At 51.3% G+C, this 14,347-nt stretch overlaps 1 long non-coding RNA gene across 1 annotated transcript; it reads right to left on the bottom strand.

Moving 5' to 3' along the window:
• Positions 1–5,309: 5,309 nt before the first annotated feature.
• Positions 5,310–13,334, bottom strand: LOC115641804. The gene is made up of 2 exons (XR_003998119.1): positions 13,301–13,334; positions 5,310–5,499 (listed from the first exon to the last, which is right to left on the bottom strand). It is a non-coding gene; the product is annotated as an uncharacterized LOC115641804 (long non-coding RNA).
• Positions 13,335–14,347: the final 1,013 nt, after the last annotated feature.

The raw sequence follows: 14,347 nt of genomic DNA, 5'->3' as shown, positions 1-14,347 counted from the left end.
GAGGAATAGTGGAGAAACCAGAGTAACGGGTGATGCTGGTGGTAAAAGGTCTCTGCACAATGGGGGAAAGAATGTCACTGACGCCAAAAGGTCTGTACACTAATGCGAGGAGTCTAGGTAACAAGATGGAGGAACTGGAGTTACTGGTGCAGGAAGTGAAACCGGATATTATAGGGATAACTGAAACCTGGTGGAATAGTACTCATGACTGGAGCACGGGTATTGAAGGCTATGTGCTGTTTAGAAAAGACAGGAAGAAAGGCAAAGGTGGTGGAGTAGCCTTGTACATCAATGATGAAATTAACTGTAGCGAAATAAGAAGCGATGGAATGGATAAGACAGAGTCTGTCTGGGCAAAAATCACACTGGGTAAAAAAGCAACTAGAGCTTCCCCTGAGATAGTGCTTGGCGTGTGCTTCAGACCGCCGGGGTCTGATTGGGATATGGATAGAGACCTCTTTAATGTCTTTAATGAAGTAAACACAAAGGGGAAATGTGTGATTATGGGGGACTTCAACTTCCCGGACATAGACTGGAGAACGAGTACTTGCAAGAATAATAGGGGTCAGATTTTTCTGGATGTGATAGCGGATGGATTTCTTCATCAAGTAGTTGAAGTACCTACGAGAGGAGATGCCATTTTAGATTTGGTGTTGGTGAGCAGTGAGGACCTCGTAGAAGAAATAGTGGTAGGGGACAACCTTGGTTCGAGTGATCATGAGCTGATTCAGTTCAAACTAGATGGAAGGATAAACAAATGTAGATCTGGGATCAGAGTTTTTGACTTCTCGAGGGCTAATTTTAAAGAGTTAAGGAAATTAGTTAGGGAAGTGGATTGGACGGAGGAATTAGTGGATTTAAATGCGGAAGAGGCCTGGAATTACTTTAAGTCGCAGCTGCGGAGACTGTCGGAAGCCTGCATCCCGAGAAAGGGGAAAAAAAACATGGGCAGGAGTTGTAGGCCAAACTGGATGAGCAAGCAACTCAGAGAGGGGATTAGACAAAAGCAGAAAGCTTACAGGGAATGGAAGAAAGGCAGGATCAGTAAGGAAAGCTACCTTGGTGAGGTCAGAACGTGTAGGGATAAAGTGAGGAAGGCTAAAAGCCGCATTGAACTGGACCTTGCAAAGGGAATCAAAACCAATAGTAAAAGGTTCTACAGCCACATAAATAAGAAGAAAACAAAGAAAGAAGTGGGGCCGCTATACACTGAGGATGGAATGGAGGTTAAGGATAACCTAGGCATGGCCCAACATCTAAACAAGTACTTTGCTTCAGTTTTTAATAAGACTAGTGAGGAACCTTGCGATGATGGAGGGATGCTAAACGGGAATGTGGATATGGAAGTGGATATTACCGCAACTGAGGTAGAGGCCGTACTTGAACAGCTCGATGGGACGAAGTCGGAGGGCCCGGACAATCCATCCGAGGATATTAAAGGAACTGGCGCGTGAAATTGCGAGCCCGTTAGCGAGAATTTTTAAGCAATCGATAAACTCGGGGGTTGTGCCGTATGACTGGAGGATTGCTAATGTAGTTCCTATTTTTAAGAAAGGGAATAAAAGTGATCCGGGTAATTATAGGCCTGTTAGCTTGACGTCTGTAGTATGCAAGGTCTTGGAAAAAATTTTAAGGGAGAAAGTAGTTAAGGACATAGAGGTCAATGGTAATTGGGACGAATTGCAACACGGATTTAGTAAAGGTAGATCGTGTCAAACCAATCTGATCTCCTTCTTTGAGAAGGTGACGGATTACTTAGATAAAGGAAATGCGGTAGATATAATTTACCTAGATTTCAGTAAGGCGTTCGACACGGTTCCGCACGGGGAACTGTTAGTCAAATTGGAAAAGATGGGAATGAATATGAAAGTTGTAAGTTGGATAAGGAACTGGTTAAAGGGGAGATTCCAGAGGGTCGTATTGAAAGGTGAATTGTCAGGCTGGAAGGAGGTCACTAGTGGAGTCCCTCAAGGATCGGTTTTGGGACCGATCTTATTTAACCTCTTTATTACTGACCTTGGCACAAAGAGCGGGAATGTGCTAATAAAGTTTGCGGATGACACGAAGCTGGGGGGTATTGCTAACACGGAGAAGGACAGGGATACTATTCAGGAAGATCTGAACCACCTTGTAAACTGGAGTAATAGAAATAGGATGAAATACAATAGTGAAAAGTGCAAGGTTATGCATTTAGGAATTAATAATAAGAATTTTGGATATATGTTGGGGGCGCATCAGTTGGAAGCGACGGAGGAGGAGAAGGACCTTGGGGTACTGGTTGATAGCAGGATGACTATGAGTCGCCAATGTGATATGGCTGTTAAAAAAGCAAATGCGATTTTGGGATGCATCAGGCGGGGTATTTCCTGCAAGGATAAGGAAGTGTTAGTACCGTTATACAAGGCGTTGGTGAGACCCCATCTGGAATACTGTGTGCAGTTCTGGTGTCCCATGTTCAAGAAGGATGAATTCAAACTGGAACAGGTTCAGAGACGGGCTACAAGGATGATCCGAGGAATGGAAAAACTGCCTTATGAAAGGAGACTCAAAGAGCTTGGCTTGTTTAGCCTGGCCAAAAGAAGGCTGCGGGGGGATATGCTTGCTCTATATAAATATATCAGGGGGGTTAACGTTAGGGAGGGAGAGGAATTATTTAAGTTTAGTACTAATGTAGGCACGAGGACGAATGGGTATAAACTGGATATTAGGAAGTTTAGACTTGAAATTAGACGAAGGTTTCTAACCATTAGGGGAGTGAAGTTCTGGAACAGCCTTCCGAGGGAAGCAGTGGGGGCAAAAGACTTTCCTGGCTTTAAGACAAAGCTTGATAAGTATATGGAGGGGATGTTATGATAGGATTGTTAATTTGGGCAATTGATCTTGGATTACCACCAGATAGGTCTGCTCAATGGTCTGCGGGGAGATGTTGGATGGAATGGGAACTGAGTTACTGCAGAGAATTCCTTCTTGGGTGCTGGCTGGTGACTCTTGCCCACATGCTCAGGGTTTAGCTGATCGCCATATTTGGGGTCAGGAAGGAATTTTCCTCCAGGGCGGATTGGCAGGGGCCCTGGAGGTTTTTCGCCTTCCCCTGCAGCGTGGGGCACGGGTCGCTTGCTGGTGGTTTCTCTGCAGCTTGAGGTCTTCAAACCAATTTTGAGGATTTCAATAACTCTGTCCTGGGTTAGGGGTTGTTATAAAATTGGATGGGTGGGGTTCTGTGGCCTGCCTTGTGCAGGAGGTCAGACTAGATGATCAGATTGGTCCCTTCTGACCTATGAGTCTATGAGTCTATGAGAACTGAAATTGTTTCTAGTACAAAGGACTGAGCTATAAAAAGAGGTGAGGAAAATGCTTGACTCTCTCTCTCTCCCCCCTCTTTCCCTCTGCTCATGAAAACTCATGAAGAACTGAACTTGGGAGGCAGATGCAGATTAGGGGGAATCTTGGCTGAAAGGAAATCCACCCTGTTTCAGCATATGACGACAGAAACATTTGCTTTGAATCCGTTTTAGCTTCTCATGTTAGACATTACTTTGTATTTTATCTTGCATTTCTTTTGTAAACAATTCTGACTTTAATGCCTCATTACCCATAGGCACTTAACTACAAAAAAATAGATTTTAACAATCTTGCTTAATCCAAACACGCTAGTTAGATAGAACAATAAAAGAGTGTTGGAAACTCCATTTGGGATAACAAGGCTGGTGCATGTCATTTTCCACTGATGAAATGACAGACTTCATATGAGCTTGCGTTGTTCAGTAGTTCACATTTCTGGGGAAAGTCTGTGACCAGAGAATTTTCTGGGGTTCTCCAGTGGGGTACTGCAATTCGTGAGTCGCTGATTAGCAGCACTCAATACTGTGTGGCTGGGAGTGAGTTACATGCTGAAGACTATGTGTTAACTGCCTCACAGTGGCTTCTCTCACAGTAAAGCAGTGTAAAAGGCACCCCAGCTTGGGGAGCTTAGGGGACACAGCTGTTCAACAGTCCAAATTGTGCTGTGGTTAATGTCACAGACACTCAGTTTCAAAGCGGTTCCTAAAACACTGAGAAACTAAATCCATGTCCCAGAAATCGAAGACTCAAGACATAGGGCAAGAATCCCTGGCACTGCTTCTTGTTGACAGACAGGTCCAGAGACAGTGAGAGAGTCCTGCAGAAGGTGGGAACAGGAACCATGGGCTGGTAGGGTTCAGTGGAAAAAGAGAACAGGAAGGGCAAGGATATTACTGAATGCAGGATCTCAGCAGTACTAGATGTCACGATAGCACACAGTGCAGCCCATTGGAAAACATAATCCCAGTTATACATATAAAATGATGGGGTCTAAATTAGCTGGTCCCACTCAAGAGAGGGATCTTGCACTCACTGTGGATAGTTCTTAGAAAACATCCACTCAATGTGCAGCGGCAGTCAAAAAGCGAACAGAATGTTGGGAATCATTAGGAAAGGGATAGATAATAAGACAGAAAATATCAAATTGCGTCTGTATAAATCCATGGCATGCCCACACCTCAAATACTGCCTGCAGATGTGGTCCCATCTCAAAGAAGATATAATGGAATTGAAAAAGGTTTAGAAAAGGGCAAAAAAATGAGTAGGGGTATGGAAGAGCTTCTGTATGAGGAGACATTAAGAAGACTGGGACTTTTCAGCTGGGAAAAGAGACGAAGGGGGAAGAGGAAAGAGGTCTATAAAATCATGACTGGCATGGAGAAAGTCATAAGAAAGTGTTATTTATTCCTTCTCATAACACAAGCACTAGGAATCACCAAAAAAAAAATAATATATAGGCAACAGGTATAAAACAAACAAAAGGAAGTGTTTCTTCACACGATGCACAGTCAACCTGTGCAACTCTGCCAGAGGAGGTTGTGAAGGCCAAGACTATAACAGGGTACAAAAATAGAACATGACAAATTCATGGAGGATAGGTTCATCAATGGCTGTTAGCCAGTGAAGATATCTGTAGCCTCTGTTTGCTAGAAGCTGGCAAAGCATGTCAGGTATATCTCCAATTATACCTATTACCTAGAGCTGGAAGGGACCTTGTCCTGCCCCCTGCCTCCACTAGCAGGACCAAGTACTGATTTTTGCCCCAGATCCCTAAGTGGCTCTCTCAAGGATTGAACTCACAATCCTGGGCTTAGCAGGCCAATGCTCAAACCACTGAGCTACCACTCCCCCCTGGTGATAGAGCATTTGATGATTACCTGTTGTGTCCATTCCCTCTGGAGCACCCGACATTGGCAATATACAGGGCTGTGGACCTCTGGACAGACCCAGTATAGCTGTTTTTTATGTACTAGGGAATTGAGTGAGTCCAGTGTAATGGGAGGGAGCAGGAAAATCCCTGGGTGTGGAGAACATTGGGAAATTAGAAGCTATAATTCAGGAGCAACAGACTCTAACTATTCTGGAAAAGCAGAATGTGAAAAAGAAGAATCGGGGTCTTGTGAGTTCGGGAACAAGGGACTCAAAAATCCAAGGAGCCTGCAGAGAAGAGAGATTGTGGCTATTTCCCATGGTGATGGGGGAGCAAGAGTTTCCATGTCTCAAGAGTCTCATTACCAGCCTAAGCCATTTTCACATGCTGGTGTGAAATCCAGATCAGTAAGGAGTTGTGTTGTCTGTATAGGTAAGTCTTATCACATGCAGGGGTTCCGTTCTGCGGTTATCGCGTAAAGCGAAAACTGCGTATGCTGAAAATTATATCCTCGAGCCCTTTAAATCCCGCCTGCAGCTCCCGTGGCAGGGCCGGGGCAGCATTTAAAGGGCTCCTCTGGGCTCCGGCCACCACAGGGACCTGTGGCGGCAGGGAGCCCGGTGGAGCCTTTTAAATGCAGCCCCGGCCCCACTGCTGGAGCTGTGGGCGGGACTTAAAGGGCTCCGCCGGGCTCCCCGCCACGCTGGGGAGCCTGGAGGAGCCCTTTAAATCCCACCTGCAGCTTTGGCAGCTGGGCTGGGGCTGGCATTTAAAGGGCCCGGAGCTCCACAGTGGCTGGAGCCTCGAGCCCTTTAGTTCACTCCAGGGGCTACCAGGCACCTCTGCAGCTGGGAGCCCCCTGGGTGATTTAAAGGCCCTGGGATGCCAGGGCCTGTAACCTGAGCTAGGTAAGGGAGGGGAAAGGTCAACACCTTTGCCCGGGAAGGGGACAAAAGGAAGGGAGCAGCAGGAGGGAAGCAGTTTGAGTTTGGGCTTGGGGCTGGATGGGCGGAATTCAGGGTATCCTAGCTAGGATCCAAGCACCCTGAAAGCCCAGAAGGACTCGGTGGAGGGGTCCTGACTGTGCCTGCAAGCTCTGCTGTAACCTGTGTTCCTGTTGTCCAATAAACCTTCTGTTTTACTGGCTGGCCGAGAGTCACTGTGGGTCCCAGGAAGAGGGGTGCAGGGCCGGACTCCCCCACACTCCGTGACAACTGGTGGCAGCGGCGGGAGATACTGCACCCCGTGGACGGCGCTTCCTGCAGTAAGTGACTGGGGAGCAGTAAAACGAAGGGGTGGTTAACCCCTGGGAGTGTGTGCCCAGTGAGAAGGACTTGGGTAAGGTGGCGTCGGGGGGGTTTCCCTATCACCCAAGGCCTCAGGCTTTTTTCTGAAAATAAAGTAAGAGTAGGCCCTTAGCTAGAAGCAAGAGTTTTAACTCCTGCTAAACTTGTTTTTCTGTACAAAGGGCACGCTGAGGCAAAAAGATGTGGTCAGGGCCTCAAAAAGAGGAACTAGAATTGGATAAAGGGGAACCAGAAAATCTGTTAAGTTATAACAGCTTTTAGTTTATTATGGTTTATTAAGTTGCTTGTGTGGGCGTAAAATATAACTCATGATCATTTGACCAAAGGTACACCAATAGGTATTTTTGGACCCAAGTTCCTCAAAATTTGCTTCAGAACACAGCTGCTGAAACCGCAAGTAGGTGGAAACCAGGTGTCAAAGTCCTGACAATTACAAAAACCCGTAAAAAGGGGAAGTAACAAAGAGCAGGCTTGCAAATTAGCTCATAACCAGTATATTAATAGCAATTGTTTTTTAGCAGATGGTTAAAAGATGTCATTGTATTGACCAAATATGGTATCCTCGGATGTATAAGTTCATATGGTAATGTGCGGTTTTTGGCTTTATAAACCCAGGTATCACTGCTGTAGGGCAGAGCGACTTACCTCTTGCTAGAGGACCTGTCGTCTCTCCATGCATATGCATGTATTCTCTGATTAATCAATAAAGGAGCCTCAGGCTGTCTGATCAACTCAACTCGGTGGTGGTCATTTTCCACGACAATTTGGTGCATTGGCCGGGAACCCACAAGAGGGCTTCTCCTGAATCGGAGGACCGCAGGCAGTCCCCTTCCAACCCCAGGGCCCAACTTCTAGCTAAGGGCCTACTCTTACTTTATTCTCAGAAAAAAGCCTGGGGCCTTGGGTAAGGTGGGGTCAGGGGGGTTTCCCTATCACAGGGTCCCCTGGGGGATTGCAGCGAGCGGTCCCAGGGGCGGAGGAGTCTACAGCTCGACCCTGGCAGAGAGGTGGTGACCTCAAGAAGGGCTGGTGCACTAGGGGTCCCCCTGGAAACCGTGGGGAGCGGCAAGCACCCCGGCCTGTGAGTGGTCATCAGGAAGATGTATGCCAAGCGGCGCAAGTGTGACCTGGTGGAGCTGTGTAAGCAGAGTGGGCTGCACCCAGGGAGGCTCAGCAAGGACCAGCTGATTGCCCAGCTCGAGCAGGGAGACTGCATGAATGAACGGAGCCCTGTCTCTGAGGGAAGCAGCCGGGCAGATGCAGCGCAGGCACCAGTGTCTGTCCCCAATGGGAGTGGTCAGCCGGCGGATGAGGGCTTCCCGAGACCCCCCCTTCCTAGGCCTAGGGGAAGGGCGGGGAGGAGCCCAGTGTATACCGAGGGCACCGTGACACCCCCGGCCAGCAGGGGATCTGCCTGGCGAAGCCCACCCCCCAGCAGGGGATCCTCCCGGCAACGCTCGGCATCCGTGGAGCGGACGCGGCTGGAATATGAAAGGGAGAAGCTCGAGTTAAAGAGGCAAAAGCTGGAGGAGAAGGCGAAACAGCGTGAACATGAGCTGGAGCTGGCCCGGCTGGCGAGCAGTGGGGCCCCAGCTGCGGTGAATGAGGGGCGGACCCAAGCCTACAAAGAGCTTTGATAAGCACTTGCTGCCCCGGCGTAAGGAGGGGGAGGACATAGATACCTTCCTGACGGCCTTTGAGAATGCCTGCGAGCTGCACAGGGTTGACCCTGCAGACAGGATCACAGTTCTCACCCCCTTACTGGACTCCACAGCCGTGGAGGTGTAAAGAAAGGGGTGGAGGCAGGAGACTACGAACTGTTCAAACAGGCCCTGCTCCGTGAGTTTGGGCTGACTCCTGAGATGTACTGGAAAAAGTTCCGGAGCCAGCGTAAAACCCGTGAGGTCACATACCTACAACTGGTCAACCGGGCGCAGGGGTATGCCCGCAAGTGGACAGCTGGGGCCCAAACTAAAGAGGACCTGCTCGACCTATTCATACTGGAGCACCTGTACGAGCAGTGCCTGTCCGACTTGAGGCTGTGGTTGATGGACCAGAAGCCGGAGAACCCACAGCACACAGGCCAGCTGGCCAACCAATTTGTGGACAGTTGGGCAGGGGATGGCAGGGAGGAGTCTCGAAGGAGCAAGCCTGCCTCAACGCAGAGAGAGAGTCATCATGGGACCTCCCAGCGGGGTCCTATGGAGAACCCCCCCAAAAGGGGGGCATCCAGCAGCAGGTCCCTCCGACTCACTAAAGGGGACCCACGAGACATGGGCTGCTATCGCTGTGGCCAACGAGGTCACATACCGTCCCAGTGCCCCAAGCTCAGGGACAGACCAAGCAGACCCAACCCGCAGAGGGTGGACTGAGTAAAAACCCAATCGGAGGAGGGGCTACGTTCCGAGGAAAGGGGGGCTGGCAACATACCACCTGTGGATGCGCCAGGCTCCGGGTTTGTGGTTTACAGGGTGGGCGCGGGGCTGCCCCTCCGGAAGGAGTGCATTGTTCCCCTGGAGGTAGATGGGAGGAAGGTCACTGGGTACTGGGACATGGGCGCAGAGGTGATGCTGGCCCGACCCAAGGTGGTGGCCTCAGATCGGATGGTGCCCGACACCTACCTGACCCTGACGGGCGTGGGCGGGACCCCATTCAAGGTGCACGTGGCAAGGGTACACCTGAAATGGGGGGCTAAGCAGGGCCCCAAGGATGTGGGGGTACACCGATATTTGCCCACTGACGTGTTAATGGGAGGGGACCTCGAGGACTGGCCTAGTAACACCCAGAGTGCCCTGGTCGTGACTCGTAGTCAGAGTCGGCAAAGGGCACTGCACCCCGACAACGGGGAAGGTACTCCACTCGAGGTGCAGGACCCTAACCCAGGGAGCGGGGAACGCCCAGGGGCACGGTGCAGAGAGGCTGCGGCCTCAGACCCAGCCAGCAAGAGAGAGCCGGTCCCCATCCCTGTCCCAGCTGCTGAGTTCCAGGCCGAGTTGCAGAAAGATCCCTCCTTGCGGAAGCACCGGGACCGGGCTGACCTTAGTGCGGTACAGACCATGAGGAGAGGTTGCAAGGAGAGGTCCCTGTGGGAGAAGGGGTTCCTGTACCGAGAATGGGCTCCCCCAGGGGAAGTAGAGTCATGGGAGATCAGGAGGCAGCTGGTGGTTCCCCAGAAGTTTCGTCACAAGCTGCTGTACCTGGCCCATGACATCCCTCTCGCAGGGCACCAGGGAATCCGACGCACCAGGCAGAGGCTGCTACAGAACTTTTACTGGCCTGGGGTCTTTACCCATGTCCGACAGTACTGCCAATCCTGTGACCCCTGCCAGAGGGTGGGGAAGGCCCCGGACAAGGGGAAAGCAGCTTTGAGGCCTTTACCCATCATAGAAGAACCTTTCCAGAAGGTGGCCATGGACATAGTGGGACCCCTCAGCAAGATGACCCGGTCAGGGAAGAAATACATCCTGGTGGTGGTGGATTTTGCCACTTGCTACCCCGAGGCGGTGGCCTTGTCCTCTATCGAAGCCAACACAGTGGCAGATGCGCTGCTGACAATTTTCAGCCGGGTGGGGTTCCCCAAGGAGGTCTTAACGGACCAGGGGTCCAACTTCATGTCGGCCCTGCTCTGGTCCTTATGGCAGAAATGTGGGGTCCAGCACAACTGGGCCTCAGCGTATCACCCCCAGTCCAACGGGCTGGTAGAAAGGTTCAACGGGACGCTGAAGATGATGCTAAAAACATTTATGAACCAGCACCCGCAGGACTGGGACAAGTACTTACCTCACCTGCTGTTCGCGTACAGGGAGGTGCCGCAGGAATCTACCGGGTTTTCACCTTTCGAACTGTTGTATGGAAGGCGGGTAAGGGGACCCCTAGACCTGATGAGGGACGAATGGGAGGGGAAGGCCTCTCCCGAGGGAGAGTCAGTGGTGGAGTATGTCCTGACCTTCCGGGAAAGACTGGCCAAGCTCATGGGCCTGGCCAGGGAGAATCTGGCCCGAGCCCAGAGGAGGCAGAAGGTCTGGTATGACCGCACGGCACGGGCCCGTGCCTTCGCCACCGGAGATCAGGTGATGGTTCTCATCCCCGTGAGGAGAAACAAACTCCAGGCCGCCTGGGAAGGGCCCTTCAAGGTTATCAAGCAACTGAATGAGGTAAACTATGTGATGGAGCTGTCAAACCGGGCACATCACCGTCGGGTGTACCATGTGAACATGATGAAACCATACTATGACAAGGGGAATGTGGTGTTGGCCGTGTGTGGACATTGGGAGGGGCAGGGAGATGACCCCTTAGTAGATCTATTCCCTGGGACAAAAGCTGGTTCCCCCCTGGAGGCGATTCCCCTCTCTGATCAGCTGACCCCGGGCCAGCACGCTGAGATCAGAGGGGTGCTGCATCTATACCGACAGCTGTTTTCCAACCAGCCTGGACACACTAATTTGACTGTCCACCGGGTGGAGACCGGGTCACATCCCCCATAAGATGCTCCCCTTTTCGGGTCACTGGTAAAACTGCCCAGGATCTTGAAAGAGAGGTCAGGGACATGCTGGCTTTGGGGGTGATCCAGCCGTCTTCCAGCCCTTGGGCCTCGCCAGTAGTGCTGGTTCCCAAGAAGGATGGGTCAATCCGGTTCTGTGTGGACTATCGAAAGCTCAATGCCATCACCGTATCTGATGCCTACCCTATGCCCAGGCCTGACGAGCTCCTAGACAAGCTGGGAGGTGCTCGGTACCTCACCACTATGGATCTTACCAAAGGCTACTGGCAAGTGCCGCTGGACGCAGATGCCAGGCTGAAATCAGCCTTTATCACCCCTCTGGGGCTCTATGAGTTTCTGACCCTGCCCTTCGGCCTCAAGGGAGCACCGGCCACCTTCCAGCGCCTGGTGGATCAGCTACAGAGGGGGATGGAGAGTTTTGCCGTGGCGTATATTGACGACATCTGCGTCTTCAGCCAGACCTGGGAGGACCACATGTCCCAGGTTAAACAAGTCCTGGACCGACTCCGAAAGGCTGGGTTAACAGTAAAGGCTGAGAAGTGCAAAGTGGGGATGGCTGAAGTATCTTACCTGGGCCATCGGGTGGGGAGCGGCTGCCTGAAGCCGGAACCAGCCAAGGTGGAGGTGATCAGAGACTGGCCTGCTCCCCAAACCAAAAAGCAGGTCCAGGCCTTTATTGGGATGGCGGGGTACTATCGAAGGTTCGTGCCCCACTTCAGTGCCATAGCCGGCCCCATCACTGAACTGTGCAAAAAGGGGAAGCCAGACAAGGTGATCTGGACTGAGCAGTGCCAGGAGGCTTTCCGGGCACTGAAGGAGGCTCTGGTTAGCGACCCAGTTCTGGCAAACCCAGATTTTGACAAACTCTTTATGGTATTCACCGATGGCTCAGACACGGGACTGGATGCGGTGTTAATGCAGGAGGATGAAAAGGGGGAGAGACACCCCATCGTGTACCTAAGAAGCTGCTACCCCGGGAACAAAGCTACGCGGCCATCAAGAAGGAATGCCTGGCCATGGTGTGGGCCCTTAAGAAGCTAGAGCCATATCTCTTTGGGCAACACTTCACCGTGTACACCAACCACTCTCCCCTGACCTGGCTGCACCAGATGAAAGGAGCCAACGCTAAGCTCCTGAAGTGGAGCCTGCTCCTGCAGGACTATGACATGGACGTGGTCCATGTGAAGGGAAGTGCCAACCTGACAGCGGATGCGTTGTCCCGGAGAGGGGACCCTGAACTTCCCCAGATCACTGGGCAGAGTGACCCCGCTCAGTTCAGTCTCGAAGGGGGGAGAGATGTGATGCAGTAGGGACTGTCTGTGTGGGGAGTGGGAGAGCAGGGGAGGACTTTAGGGGATGGACGATGCCAGGGCCTGTAACCTGAGCTAGGTAAGGGAGGGGAAAGGTCAACACCTTTGCCCGGGAAGGGGACAAAAGGAAGGGAGCGGCAGGAGGGAAGCAGTTTGAGTTTGGGCTTGGGGCTGGATGGGCGGAATTCAGGGTATCCTAGCTAGGATCCAAGCACCCTGAAAGCCCAGAAGGACTCGGTGGAGGGGTCCTGACTGTGCCTGCAAGCTCTGCTGTAACCTGTGTTCCTGTTGTCCAATAAACCTTCTGTTTTACTGGCTGGCCGAGAGTCACTGTGGGTCCCAGGAAGAGGGGTGCAGGGCCGGACTCCCCCACACTCCATGACAGTGCCTCAGGACCTTTAAATCTTGAGAAAACACCTCTTCCACTTGAGGCCATGCCCCAGACTCCAGCCCTTCAGCATAAAGCTGAAATCGCGCATGTTAAATGCACGTAAGTTGCGACAGACCTGTAATCCTGGGTGAGATTCGGTGTTCTGCTGCTGGAGCTCCCTTGTCTGGATACTCCCAGCCAGCATTCAAGAACATACTGAGTGTCTGTGAGATAATTAACTCTGGGCTAGCAGCTCTGACCCCAGCAACCCGTTTGCGACACCCCAAGCACATTCTGGTCCCGGTGCAGTAAGCTCAGGGTTTGAGTGAAGGTCAAGGGTAGGAAGCTTCTGTTCGTTATGCTGGACCTAACCCCCCGTTTTACTTGAGCAAACAGGAGATATTTGACACTGTGTGATACTGCTCCTGTGCTCTGATCCCAAAGTTTTCTGCAGTAGGGGAGGGTCTCTGGTAGTGTGTGTGTCACTGGCATATTGGGGTGATGCTGAAAGAGGACAGAGTAGAGGTGGTATTATGGAGGTGGCATGAACCTTAACTCTTCATTTCCCCTTCCAAGAACAGAAGGGACAGGAATCCTTACCCAGCAAGGTCACATTCTCATAGTTCTCCTGCATGACGGCTCTGTAGAGGGCTCTCTGAGTGGGGTCCAGCAGAGCCCCCTCTTCCCTGGTGAAATACACAGCCACCTCCTCGAAGGTCACCGGCCCCTGAAATAGCAAGAGTCCAACACTCAGTACCTGCTGCCTCACTCACACTCCAAATCAAATGGAAGCTCTGGTAGATCGAAGTCAACAGAGTCCCACCCCTAGCTGCTCAGAGCATCCTGGAAACACCAGGGTGAGGAGACAAAGAGAGAGCCCCTCATCTCTCCCAGCAGATCCATCACACACATACTAGCCACAGACTGATAAAGGAAATGGAGCCCCTAGAAGGGTCTAGGGAGAGTTCTGTGGAAGGAAGCCCAAAACCCTCCTCACTGTGAGAAGCTGCATTTTTTCAGCCCCATGAAAGTGGGTTATTTTCTGTTGAACAAATTACAGAATTTCCACCCGCTAATTGCATGGGTCTGTTCCTAGAATCCAGGCCACTTATTAAACAACTCCCAGCAGGTTTGCCACAACCTGTCCTCCTCTCTTTCCCACCCAGTGAATTTCCTGCCCTGCTCCAACCTCCAAACCAGATTGCGCAAATCTTCCCATCTCTAGTGTATTTGGTGTCCCTTTCCCTCCTGCAAGAGCCAACCAGCAACCCCCCAATAATCCCTACCTGAACTTGCTCCAATGCAGCCATTTTTCTCCCCTGTCCCATGGGAGGATGGGATGTGCTGGAGAGAAACATGGATGTCATTCTGCAGCCTGGGAGGGTGAGAAGGGTAATTGTGGGGGTTTCAGAATAGGCTTTAGTTCATTTCACATCATGATCCTCCCAGGCCCTTTCCATGCAGACAGACATCCTAGATTCTGCCATGCTAGGAAAATGCTTGATCTCTTTATTACAGTGTAGACCTGGCCCCTCTTGCCAGTAAGCCCACAGAGAGATTTTTAGCCTCCCTTCTCCCTCCCTCCATCCCGTAACAAAGACTGAAGACAATGCTAGAAAATGAGCAGAACCAAAGGAATCACTGTGG

Source organism: Gopherus evgoodei, unplaced genomic scaffold (assembly GCF_007399415.2).
Source record: "Gopherus evgoodei ecotype Sinaloan lineage unplaced genomic scaffold, rGopEvg1_v1.p scaffold_35_arrow_ctg1, whole genome shotgun sequence".
Taxonomy (NCBI): Eukaryota; Metazoa; Chordata; order Testudines; family Testudinidae; genus Gopherus; species Gopherus evgoodei.
Note: the sequence above shows the minus strand (reverse complement) of the source record. Positions and strands in the feature narration are given on the sequence as shown.